The sequence below is a fragment of the Equus caballus genome, chromosome 16 (assembly GCF_041296265.1).
Source record: "Equus caballus isolate H_3958 breed thoroughbred chromosome 16, TB-T2T, whole genome shotgun sequence".
Classification (NCBI taxonomy): Eukaryota; Metazoa; Chordata; class Mammalia; order Perissodactyla; family Equidae; genus Equus; species Equus caballus.
Window position 1 is genome coordinate 67,117,712 of NC_091699.1, and position 13,540 is coordinate 67,131,251.

General features: G+C 37.5%; 1 long non-coding RNA gene across 2 annotated transcripts in view; it reads left to right on the forward strand.

Annotated features, from left to right (window-relative positions):
• The first annotated feature begins 730 nt into the window (after positions 1 to 730).
• The window catches only part of LOC138918240 (uncharacterized), a 55,217-nt gene continuing 42,407 nt past the window's right edge, over positions 731 to 13,540 (forward strand). The window contains exon 1 of one of the 2 annotated variants that reach the window (XR_011427324.1): positions 731 to 907. This is a non-coding gene — a long non-coding RNA (uncharacterized lncRNA). The remainder of the gene's footprint in view (positions 908 to 13,540) is intronic. The other variant, XR_011427323.1, reaches the window with a different exon arrangement.

Consider the following 13,540-nt stretch of genomic DNA (forward strand, 5'->3'; position numbering starts at 1 on the left):
ATTTGCAACTTCAGATGATCTCACTACACTTTGGTCTTCTCAAATGATGGAGTTTCGAATGTGGATTCCCCCAGAGATGGCTGAGGCGAGTAGTAACACTGATGGGGTAATGGATGGGTAGATGGGTGGATGGATGAATGGATGGATGGATGAAAGGAAGGAAGTCAAGTCTCTGTTTAGGGTTTTAGAGCCATACACTGTGCTACTCCAGAGGTTACCACTCACATGATCTAGGGTGTGATCCCACTGCCCAGACCTGTGCACTATACAACCTGCATGACAGTACTTGGTGGCCGTGGCATGGAAAATAACTACAAAATTTTATATCATTCAAGTTACCAGACACAAGCCTAGCAGTGGAGCTGGGGACCAGGCGGGGCATATTTCTGGATAGCCCAGGAAGGGAAGACCAGCCTGCACCAAGAATAAAAGCAGATTGGAATTTTAGAAGATAATAGACATCTCCAGAAGAAAGAAGGGACCTGGGCCAGAAATAATTGAGGTAGGCGAATGGCAGTAAAGCACACACTAAGCCCTCAGCAGAGCTGCGGTTCCAGCCTTCGGGGTATTTGTAAATCGGATGAAGAGGTGTGATGCTTAATTGTATGTGTCAACTTGGTTAAGCTACAATACAGTTATTTAATCACATGCTAACCTAGGTGTTGATGTGAAGGTATTTTGTAGATGTGGTTAACATCTACAATCACTTGATTTTAGTGTAAAAGAGACTAACCCTCAATAATGTAGTGGGCTTCATCCAACGGGTTGAAGGCCTTACAAGCAAAATCTGAGGTTTCCCAGAGAAGAAGAAATTCTGCCTCAACACTACAGCATCAGCTCCCGCCTGAGAGTGTCAAGCCTGATGGCCTGCCTTACAAATTTCAAACTTGCCAGATACCGCAATCAGGTGAGTCAATTCCTTAAAAATCAATTTCTCTCGATAGGTAGATGATTGATTGATTGATAGATAGACAGATGGATAGCGAGATATAGATGGATAGATGATAGACAGATGATAGATAGATGTCTTTGTTTTCCTTCTTAAATTTAGAATCTTGTTAGCAATATATTAACATCATTAATAGAAAAAAAACCCCACCATTTATACAGTAACTGAAAAACCAGCCACCTAAGAAGATAATGTAGTAATCAGCCATTACCAGAGAAAATAGGTCCTCTCATTCAATTCTACTGGCAAGCCCAGGTGATACCATATATATATATATATATCCCAAATATATATATCCTAGATCAATATCCCTCCCTTCAGGAGGGCCCTGAAGATTTCCACATGCTGAGTGAGGCATCTTTGGCCCAGCCCTGGACCCTGGAAAAGCACAAGGGGCAGCTGCTGAGCACCAAGCCCATGCGAGCCAAGCTGGACTTACATTGCAAGGTCTTCCGGCCTTCACCCCTGGCCTCCTAATTCCGCCTGCCCCTGGAATTCTTCAGCCTCATGGTGGAGGAGGTCAAGCTGGAGCAGAGGCTCAGGTCTGGGGTGGTGGAGTGGCTGAGTGGGCTATGGATCAAGGCCGTGTGAGAAAAGGAGGAGCAGAGAGAGATGCACAGCAGCACATCCACTTCCCCAAAGGCTACCTCCTGCAGGGGACCTTCTACGTCCGGAGTGGATATTAGCTCATTCAGGAGGTCTTGCAGAGTGACTAGCTGCCTTTTGAGCTGCTGGCTATGGGAAAGCAGAAGTTGTCAGAGGACAAGAACCTGGCCTTCAACAAGTATGGCCTCTTATATATCTATGCCTGACTGATAGGGAAGACTACATAGAATTATACAGGCAGAATATATTAGCCCTCATTCAACAGTCAACATATCTTTCTTGAGTGCGTACTATGTGCCCTCTGAATGCAGCTGAGTATAAGTGATGCAGAGCAGAGAAGGAAGTCAATATGAGATGGCATTATAGGCTATGAGGAGGTGGAGTCAGTCCTGCTCTTGAAGGAATAGTGAGATCAAGATAGGCAGAAGATGGAGAGCTGCCTTTGCCTCAGCCCAGGAAGCAGCCATGCCAAGTTACCAAACTTGACTTGTAGGTGGAAAGAAGCTATACCAAGGAGTCTGCTGAATCATAGTCAAGACTAACCATGGTACCTTCTGCAAACTCCTTTCCTTTTCATCTATTCACCCATTATGCTAAACATCTGTGTGAAGAAAACAATTTCTTTCATGGTTGCTGAAATCTGGAGTTCGATTGGGTTTATTTCAGCAAGTTACTAACCACTTTCTTTTCTGAACCAAATTACTGAAGAAGCTGAGAATTGCTGGTTTCCTTTGATGCTTGCAAGAGAGAAGACTTACTGTCATGCATTCAAGAATCAGAGTCAAAGACTGGGTTTGGAGGATCCTATAAGAAACTCTGAAGCCTGTAGGAGCAAATGTCCTATTTCTTTCCTCTCTTTGTATTCACCTTCAGACATGGAGAAAGTGCCAAAATGACAATGGTTAGGGTTTATGTCATCCAGAATCTCACATGATTTGAGCTCTAAACCACCATCACCAATCCCAAACATTTCCCGCAGTGAGGAGAAGGCCATGGGAGAAATGTTGATGAGAAAGAGCACAAGGAAATTATCTTGTATTTGCATCCTGGTAGAGAATTTTGCTTTTGGAGTCATTTGGATCTTTTAAGCTTTTAATGAAAAGCAGATCTGGTTATTGAGATTGGAAATAAACATAGCAAAGTACCAAACTTTTCCCTTTTTTCTCCAGCTTTTTTGAGATATGATTGACATGTAGTATTGTGTACATTTAAGGTGTACAATGTTTTGATTTGATACACTTATATATTGCAAAATGATTACCACCATAGTGCTGGCTAACACCTCCATCAAAAGGGCTATAATTCTTGTTCAGAAGCTTAGTGATATTCAGTGGGTCTCTAGAGGAATGAGCACTTTCACAGTGGAGGACCTGTGATTGTAAAAGAGGAGGACCATCTCTACATGTTGATCTGGGGAGATCTCCAGGGTATATCGTTAACTGAAAAGACAAAGTGAAGATTAGTATACATAGCGTGCTAGAGTTGATGAAAAAAAAAGCTATATGAATAGATATTTGTATTTGCTTGTATTTCATAAATGTGTAACAGAAAAATCAGCAATAAATTCCTAAAGGGTTTACCTCTGAGTCAGGGTGGAGGAGGGGATTGGGTGGAGGGTGTATACACATGGATCAAGACACTTGTCTCACTGTGTCTTTTCATATTTGACTCTTTTTTAATAGTAAAATACACATAAAATTTACTCTTGTAACCATTTTAAAGTATGTAATTCGATGACGTTAAGTACAATATTGTACAGCCATTGTAACAATCTAGTTCCAGAACTTTTTCGTCACCCCAATAAGAAGCCCCATACCTACTATTAAGTAATCATTCTCCATTCTCCCTTCTCCCCAGCCCCTAGAAACCACAGTCTGTTTTCTGTCTCTATGCTTTACTTATTCTAGACATTTCGTATAAGTGGAATCATACAATATGTGGCCTTTTGTGTCTGGCTTCCATAACATGAGGTTCAACCACATTGTAGCATGCATCTGTACTTCATTTCCTTTTATGGCTAAATAATATTCAACTATATGGATACAACATGTTTTTTAATCCATTCATCTATTGATGGACATTTGCATTGTTTCCATCTTTTGCCTATTGTGAATAGTGCTGCTATGAACATTTGTATACAAGCTTTTGTTTGCATACCAATTTTCAATTCTTTGGGGTATATACCAAGGAGTAGAATTTCTGAGTCATGCCCTAATTCTATGTTTAACTTGTGAGGAACCATCAAACTTTTTTCCATAGAAGCTGTACCATATTGCGTTCCCACTGACAATATATGAGGGTTCCAATTCCTCCACATCTTTGCCAACACTTGTTAATTTCCTTTTTTGTCTGTTTGGTTTTTGGTAAGGAAGATTCACCCTAAGCTAACATCTGTTGCCAATCTTCCTCTTTTTTTTCTCTTGAGGAAGATTAGCCCTGAGCTAACTTTTGTGCCAGTCTTCCTCTAGTTTGTACTTTGTACATGGGATGCCTCCACAGCATGGCCGAGGTGTAGAGCAGATCCACACCTGGAATCTGAACCCACGAGCCTGGGCCACTGAAGTGAAGCATGTGCAACTTTAACTACTAGGCCACGGGGCCAGCCCCTCCTTTTTAAAGAAATTACAGCCATCATATAGAGTATGAAGTGATATCATTGTGGTTTTGATTTGAATTTCCCTAATGACTAATAATGTTGACTATCTCTTCATGTGCTTGCTGGCCATTTGTATATCTGCTTTGGAGAAATGTTATTCAAGTTCTTTGTGCATTTTTAATTTGATTGTCTTTTTATTGCTGAATTGTAGGTGTTCTTTATATATTCTGGATATTAGATTCTTATCGGATATGTGATTTGTGAATATTTTCTCCCATTTTGTGGGTTGTTTCTCCACTCTCTTGGTAGTATCCTTTGATGCACAAAATTTTTAATTTTGATGAATTCCAATATATCTATTTTTTCTTGTGTTGCTTGTGCTTTTGATGTCATATCTAAGAATGCATTGCCATATACAAGGTAATGAAGATTTACTCTTATGTTTTCTTCTAAGAGCTTTATAGTTTTGGCTCTTACATTTCGTTCTTTGATTTTGAGTTAGTTTTTGTATATAGTGTGAGGTAAATGTCCAATTTCATTTACTTGCATGTGGATATCCAGTTCTCAGCATTGTTTGTTGAAGAGGCTGTTCTTTCCTCCATTGAATGGTCCTAATCCCCTTGTCAAATATCAGTTAAGCATAGATGGATGGGTTTATTTATGGACTTTCAATTCTATTCCATTGATCTCTCTATATATCTTTATGCCAGTACCACACAGACTATAATAGCTTTATAGCAAGTTTTGAGATGAGGAAATGTTAGTCCCCCAACTTCGTTCTTTTTTCCAAGATTGTTTTGGCTATTTGGAGCCCCTTGCAATTCCATATATTTTAGAACCAGCTTTTCCATTTCTTCAAAAAAAGCCATTAGGATATTGACAGGGATCACATTGAATCTGTTCATCACTTTGGTGAATATCACCATCTTAACAATATTATGTCTTCCAATCCATGCACATGAAATGTCTTTCCACTTATTTAGGTCTTCTTAAATTTCTTTCAGCGATGTTTTATAGTTTTCAGTGTACAAGTCTTTTGCCTGCTTGGTTAAATTTACTCTTAAGTATTTTACTGTTGCCGATGCTTTATAAATAGAATTGTTTTAATTTCATTTTTGGATTGTTTATTGCTAGCATATAGAAATACAACTGATTTTTGTGTGCGGATCATGTATCCTGCAATTTTGCTGAATTTGTTTATTACCTTTAATAGTTTTTTGTGCATTCTTCAGGATTTTCTATACATAAGATCATATCATCTGTAAATAAAGATAGTCTCACTTTTTCCATTCTTATTTAGATGTCTTTTATATTTTTTTCTTAACTGATTGCTCTGACTAGAACTTCCATTACAATGTTGGATAGAAATGGTGAGAGTGAGCATCCTTGTCTTATTTCTGATCCAATGGGAAAATTTTTCCATCTTTTACCATTGAATATGATGTTAGCTGTGATCTTTACATATATGACTTTTATCATATTGAGGAAATTCTCTTCTATTTCTAGGTTGTCAAGTGTTTTTATTATGAGAGGGTTTTAATTTTGTCAAAGGCTTTTTCTGCATTAATTGAAGTGATCATAATGTCTATTTTTTTCCTTCATTGTATTACATTGATTGATTTTCATATGTGAAACCACCCTTGCATCACTAGGGTAAATCCCATTTGGTCATGGTACATAACCCTTTTAGTATACTACTGGATTCAGTTTGCAAGTATTTTGTTGAGGATTTTTTGCACCTATATTCAAAAGAAATATTGGTCTTTTCCCTTTTCTTGTGACGTCTTTATCTGGTTTTGGTATCAGGGTAATGCTGGCCTGTTAGAATGAATTAGGTAGTATTTCCACTTCTTCTATTTTTTACAAGGGTTTGAGAAGGATTGGTGTTTTGATAGAATTCACTAGTGAAGCCATCTGGTCCAGGGATTTTCTTTGTTGGAAGGTTTTTGACTATGGATTCAATCTCTTTACTTGTATAGGTCTATTAGATTTTCTATTTCTTCTTGAGTCAGTTTCAGTAGTTTGTGTGTTTTAAGGAATATGACCATTTCATCTATGTTATCTAATTTGTTGGTGTACACTGTCTATATTATTCTCTTTTAATTATTTTTATTTCTGTAAGATTGGTAGTATTGTTCCCACTTTCATTTCTGATTTTAGTAATTTGAGTCTTCTCTCTCTTTTACTTTTTCCTAAAGGTGTGTCAATTTCATTAATCTTTTCAAAGGATCAACTTCTGGTTCCATTGATCTTCTTCATTGTTTTTTATACTCTATTTCACTTATCTCCAATCTTATATTTAATATTTCCTTCTTTCTGCTAGCGTTGGGTGGTTTGCTCTTTTGTTCTAGTTCCTTAAGTTATAAAGTTAGGTTTTTGATTTGTGATCTTTCTTCTTTTTTAATGTAGTCATTTACAGTTATAAATTTCCCTCTGAGTACTGCTTTAGCTGCATCTCATAAGTTTTGGTATGTTGTGTGTTTATTTTCATCCATCTCAAAATATTTTCTCATTTCCCTTGTGATTTTTTCCTTGAGCCATTGGTTGCTCATGTATGTGTTATTTAATTTCCACATATTTGTGAATTTTTCAGTTTTCCTTCTGTTATTGATTTCCAGCATCATTCCATTGTGGTCAGAGAAAGTACTTTGATGATTTCAATCTTTTTAAATTTATTGAGACTTGTTTTGTGGCTATCCTGCATGTGTTCTATTCTGGAAGATGTTCCATGTGTACTTGAGAAGAATGTATATTCTGTTGTTGTTGGATAGATAGTTCAGTATATGTCTGTTGGATCTAATTGGTTTGTAGTGTTGCTCAAGTTTTCTATTTTTATATTGACCTTTTGTCTGGTTGTTCTATCCTTTATTGAAAGTAGAGTATTGAAGTCTAAAACTATTATTATACAACTATTTATTTCTCCCTTTATTTCCGTTAACTTTTGCTTCATATATTTTGGGGCTCTCTGTTGGGTGTATATATGTTTATAATTGTTCTATTTTCTTGATGGATTGACCCTTTTATCAAAATATAATGTCCCTTTTTCTCTTTTGTAAGAACTTTTGCTTTAAAGTCTATTTTATCTGATATTTGTAAAGCTAGCCATCCTACCTCTCTTTCGGTTGCTATTTGCACGTAATATCTTTTCCCATCCTTTTACTTTCAACCACATTGTGTCTTTGGCTCTGAAGTGAATCTCTGTAGACAGGAAATAGATGCATCATGTTAATTATTTTTAATCCATTCTGCCGATCTCTGCTATTAAATCAGAGATTTTAATCTATTTACATTTAAAGTAATTTATGATAAAGAAGGGTTTGTGCCATTTTGCTATTTGTCTTCAATGGGTAATATATTTTTCCTTCCTCAATTCCTCTATTACTGATTTCTTTTATGTTTAATTAATATTTTTGTGTAGTGTATCATTTTGATTTCTTTCTCATTACCTTTTCCATAGATTTTTAAATTATATTCTTAGTGGTTATCTTACGGATTACAATTAACATCTTATACTTATAACAATGCAGTTTGAATTAATAACAACTTTACTTCAATAGTATACAACCTTCTACTCCTATCCGTCTCCATCCTTCCTTTTTATGTTGTTATTGCTATATATGTGTGCCCATTACATATGTTTATAATTATTGTTTTATATCTTTGAATTTTAAGTCATATAACTAAAAAAGAGGATTACAAATGAAAATACAGTAATAATGGCTTTGTATTTACCTATGCAACTACCTTTACCATTATTCTTTATTTCTTCATATGGCTTTCAAGTACTGTCTAATGATCTTTCATTTCAGTCTGAAGGACAACCTTGAGCATTTCTTGTAGGGCAGGTCTACTAGTAATGAATTCCCTCATCTTGTGTTTATTTGGGAATGTCTTAATTTCTCCTTCATTTTTGAAGGATAGTTTTGAAAGATATAAAATTCTTGGTTGACAGTTTTTTCCTTTCAGCACTTTAAACATCCCACTGCCTTCATGGTTTCTGATGAGAAACTGGCTGTTAATCTTTAATTAAAGATCTGTTGTATATAATGAATCACATCTCTCTTGCTGCTTTCAAAGTTGTGTCTTTGTCTTTCAGCAGTTTGATTATTAGGTGTCTCCGTGTGGATCTCTTTGTGTTTATCCTGTGTATTTTGGAATTTATTGAGCTTCTTGGATGGGTTGACTCACATCTTTTATCAAATTTTGGAAGCTTTTGAGCATATTTTTTTTACAAATATTTTTTCTGCCCTTTTCTCTCTCTCCTCTCTCTGGGACCTTCTTTTTGCATATGTTGGTACACTTGATGGTGTCCCACAGGTCCCTTAGGCTCTATCTGGTTTCTTATCATTCTTCTCCTTATTTCTTTCTGCTCCACAGACTGGATGACGTCATTTCACCAATCTTCAAATTTGCTGATTTTTTTTTCTATCTGCTAAAAAACCTGTTTTTAAACCCCTCTAATGAATTTTTTATTTCAATTATTGTACTTTTCAGCTCCAAAATTTCTATTTAGATCTTCTTTATAATTTCCATCTCTTTGTTGATATTCTCTATTTGGTGAGACTTCATTGTGCTAGTTTCTTTTCATTATTTGTCTTTGGTTTTCTTTAACTCTTTAAGCATATTTAAGGCAGTTGATTTAAAATCTTTGTTTAGTAAGTCCAATGTCTGTGTTTCCTCTTGGGCAGTTTCTGTTAATTTATTGTTTTCCTATGAGTGGGCTGTGCTTTCTTTCATTTTTATTTTATTTTTTCTGCCTTATCTCCCCAAGTCCCCCCGGTACATAGTTGTATTTCTTAGCTGTAGGTCCTTCAAGTTGTGGCATGTGGGATGCTGCCTCAATGTGGCCTGATGAGTGGTGCCAAGTCTGCACCCAGGATTTGAACTGGCGGAACCCTGGGCCGCCACAGTGGAGCACATGAACTTAACCACTCAGCCATGGGGCCAGCCCCTGGGCTGTGCTTTCTTGTTTCTGTGTGTGCCTTGTGATTTTTTTATTGAAAACTGGTCAATTTGGGTATTGTGATGTGCTAACTCTGGAAATAAATTCTCTCCCTTCCCTAAATTTTCTTGTTATTGCTTGCTGTGGATTTCAGTTGGTTGTTTTTTCAGTGACTTTTTAAAACTATTTTTGTAAAGACTGTATTCCTTGTCATGAGAAGCCTCTGAAGTTTTCTATTCCTTTAACTTAGTGCTCAGCTAGTGGTTTCACAGAGATTTCCTAAATTCCTGAAGACAATAAAAAGAAAAACGGCTGGAAAAGTAAAGAAAAAATTCTCCAGGTCTTTGCAGACTGGCTGTGTGTTGGGTTACTCCTTCCTTAGGCCATTTCTAAACTCTGCTTTAGCCTTTACTTCCTGCTAGCACTGAATGTAGAGATCAGCCAGAGATAAAAGCATGTGGTTTTCTCAGATCTTGTCTAAGTGTGTGTCCTGCCTTGGACATACAAATGTCTGTCTAGATTCTCTAGTATACATAGAAACTTTTCAAAGACACTATTCCTCTCAAAAATCTCACTCCTCATCTTTTCCTCCCATGCTTTTGGTGTGTCTATTGTTTGTTCAAATTGTTACTGTTTGCCACAGACAGCAGTGGCTTGTTCTTTGTCTTTCAGTGTTTTGGAAGAATGTCCCCCATGTAGCCACTCAACCCTGATAGAGTCCCAAGTGAGGTGAAAAAAGAGGGAAGCCCCTTGCACCAGTTATTCCGAGAAACCCCAGTCAGGTTAAAACAGACAAACACAGTTCCTTGGGAACAAGATCTTTTCTGCTCCCTCTGAAGCCTGGTACCCACATTGGGAACATGGGCTTCTGTCTTTAAGACTGCTGATACATCAGGGAGAATGGTGGGGCTAGGATAAGTGAAAATGCCACAAAAATTTCCTACCATATTTCAGTGGCTTTTTCTTGGCTAAGCATTCACTTGGTTACTATAAAACTTTGATTATCTCCCAGAGCTCAGTAAGGTTAATTCTAACAGTTTTTGCCAGGTTTTTGTGCTTCTGATGAGGGACAGGTCCCAAGGGTTCCCTATTCCACCATTTTCAGTGATTTCCCATATTTGCCTTTTGAATCATGTGACTGTACTACTTATACAGAAGAGTAATTTATTTAAAAAAATTTTTAATGAGTTTTTTGGTAGTTAGGATCTTAACCTTCTAATATCCTGGCAGGCTGAAACTTTGCTTCCATCAAATAAATTTTGCCACCAAATTCTCGTTTACTTTCATTTTAGACAAATACAAGTACTCAAGTGAGAGGCAGGATGAATTTGTTAGTTGAGAGATTGCACTAGTCAAAACTTTGAAAGACAAAGCCAGCCTCCTCATAGACATCCTCTTTCCTATCCCTCTCCATCTTTGTTCTTTTTTATTCTCAGACATAAGCCTGATATTTCACCTTCTCTCCCACCACCCCCCACGATGAAACAATACTTACTGGTTAAAAATCTAACTGTTTAAGGGGATGAGCAAGTTTTCATTTCATAATTTGTCTTAAAATTCTGATATTCCAAGATGAAGTAGTGTACAAGCACCAATTCATTCACAAATATAAATGAAGTTATTTTTTTCATTCTAGAAAGCTGGTTCTGAGGATTAGAGAAGGTAAGGGGGATTAAAAGAGAAGTCGAGATGCCTTGGAGGAAGAAAAGGGTGGAAAATATGTTGCTGTTGGTTAAGCATCATTTGTCTAAGTCACTGCTACATAAAATGTAGTCTCCAGATACACTGACTCGAGATCTCGGCCCCGGAATCTACATGTAACCAGCTCTACAGAGGATTCTGATATGTGCTAAAGTTTGAGAACCACTGGTCAAAGTTATACTTACTGGGTTTTCCTTGCTTGTATAATAAAAATTATAATATTCCCTTGCATTTTATAGCACTTTGCTATTTCCAAAGTTTTTTTGCAGACAATAATCTTATCTGTTATCACAGAAGCCCGGGATCATTTCCTCTTTTAATAAATTATAAAACTGAGTTTCAGAGAGCTCATCTGACTTTTCCACAGTGGACATTCAAACACAAGTCTCTTGACTTCAAATCCATGGATTTTCTAATTTTGCCTATATGCAAAAAAATTAAAAATAAATATAGCAAAAAAGATGTACCTTTCCTGATGTAGTTACTCAGCTTTGTCATTCTTTTATTCATTGATTCATCCACCATTCAATCCCTTTACATATTCAGCAAATATTTATTGCAAACTCTAATAGGCCACGCTGTAAGGTATGTATAGTTTACAAATTGTGTTCATTGTAAAGTCTCAGTGAAAATTTAATAACATCTTCAAATTATTGTAGCTTAGATTAGTAGAACCAGTCAGACAGGGCTACCACTCTGATTTGGAATTAATCTGCCAAGTAATCTAAATGCTCACTGAAGTGCGAGTTCCAACTTACAAGGTAACTTCTTTCCCTTCTATGATTCTACGGCCCTCCATCTATTCATTTCTTATGACACTTCACTTTCTAAAATCTATAATATTTTATGTGTGCCTCTGAATGGCTGCTTAGGGGAGTGACTTCAGGGCCAGGAAAACATAGGTGTGAAAACCGGCTTTCTCAATTACTGGCAGTGGGACACTGAGCTTGTTACTGCATGTCTCTGAGCCTCAGTTTTCCTGTCTATAAAACAAGGGCAGTAATGCTTTGCAAGGTTGCTGTGAGTATCAGAGACAAAATATGCAAAGTACCCAAGGCCTGGCACATTGGCTCTCAACAAATGGAGTTATAGTGATGATGCTTCCTCTGTCCCACGGGTCTTAAGCTCTTTTATCCTTTTTCAAAGCATCTTCACCTTCGTTATCTCATGTAATCTTCCCCACAAAGGAGATAGACTAGAAGTTATCTCTGGGTCACAGAAGAGCAAGCTGAAGTGCCAGACAGTTAATGGGATGGATTCAAGAGACAATTATGCATTCTCTTCATAAAACATGCTTATAAAGGGAAAAATCCTAAGCAGAAATCTAATTGGGGAAAACAAAGAAACTACACACAAACACACACACACACACACACACACATACAGAGGGCTAAATGCAGTCATCCACTTTGGTAGATCTGAAAATGAATACCACTCTGAGCAAGGTCAAGGGGCGGAGTGGGGAGGGGCGTGATATATGCATTTAGCCTTTAAAACTTGCATTACCAAATGAAGGATGCTATTGTGTTTGAGCGGCAGGATGGTGAGTGATGGATCTTTCTTTTCTCTCTATATTTTAAATGTAATCTGCATTTCATAGGTCTGGGCTGAAGCCTAGAAATTAGTGGTGTTAACAATGATAATAGTTACCATTTATTGAATGTTTTCTAAATGCTAGGTACTGTTCTGGTAATTTCACAACCTAAATCCATTGAATCTTCACAGTGATCCTAGACAGTAAGGACTAGTCTCATCCCCAATTTACAGATGAGAAAACTGATAATGAAGTTAAGTAATTGACCAAGGTCAAGTTAGGAAATTACAGACGTGGCATTCGACTGTGAAGAAATTCAGCACAGTTAGATTTTGAGAGTCTTTCCTCAAAGATTTTCTGATTAGAAAAAGGAAAGAAAAGAAAAGGGGGGAAAAAAAGCAAGCAGTCACAAGGATAGTGGACAGTGGAGTCAGGATTCATAGCCTGAGAGGCTAGCTTCAGATCCCACGCTTTGATCCAGCTGGTTCTGTTGCAGGTGGCTCCCAGATCACACCTTAAGTTCCCATTTATAGATCTGTGGAGCCAGCAGACTACCTGCCTAGAACTTTCTGGGGAGCTTTTTAAAGTGCAGTCTCCTAAATCCCCGTCTCTCATATTTTGACTCCTTAGGTCCAGCATGAGGCTCAGGAATCTACATTTTAACAGGTATACTCCACCTCCAGCTGATTCTGATGCATAGCCAAGTTTGAGAACCAGTGAAAGAATAGGACTTTGAGGCTGGCAGCCTAGATTTGTATCCTAGCTCTGCCACTTAACATTTCTGTGTCCTCATTTGCTCATTGAACAATTAACGAATATTCAGGCACCTACTCTGTGCTGGTACTGGGTCCTGGAGATTCAATAGCAAACAGAACAGACAAAAGTCCCTTCCTTTGTGGAGTTTACATTCCAGTTTATCAGAACATGATAAATGCAATGGGGAAAAATCAATCAGCAGAGGGGGTCAAGAGGGTTGCAACTTTTAAATAGAGTGGCCAGAGAAGACCTCATTGGAAAGATGACATTTGAGGAAAGACTTAAAGAGGAACAGGGTTAAGCAGAGACTTGTGAGAACGGTGTTGGTGGCAGAAGGAACAGCTAGTGCAAAGGCTCTAAAATGGGAGTGTGCCTCACAAAGAACAGCAAGAAGGGCAGTATGGAGGGAACAGAGTGAGCGAGGGGGAGGGAAGGAAGGAAATGAAATCACAGAAG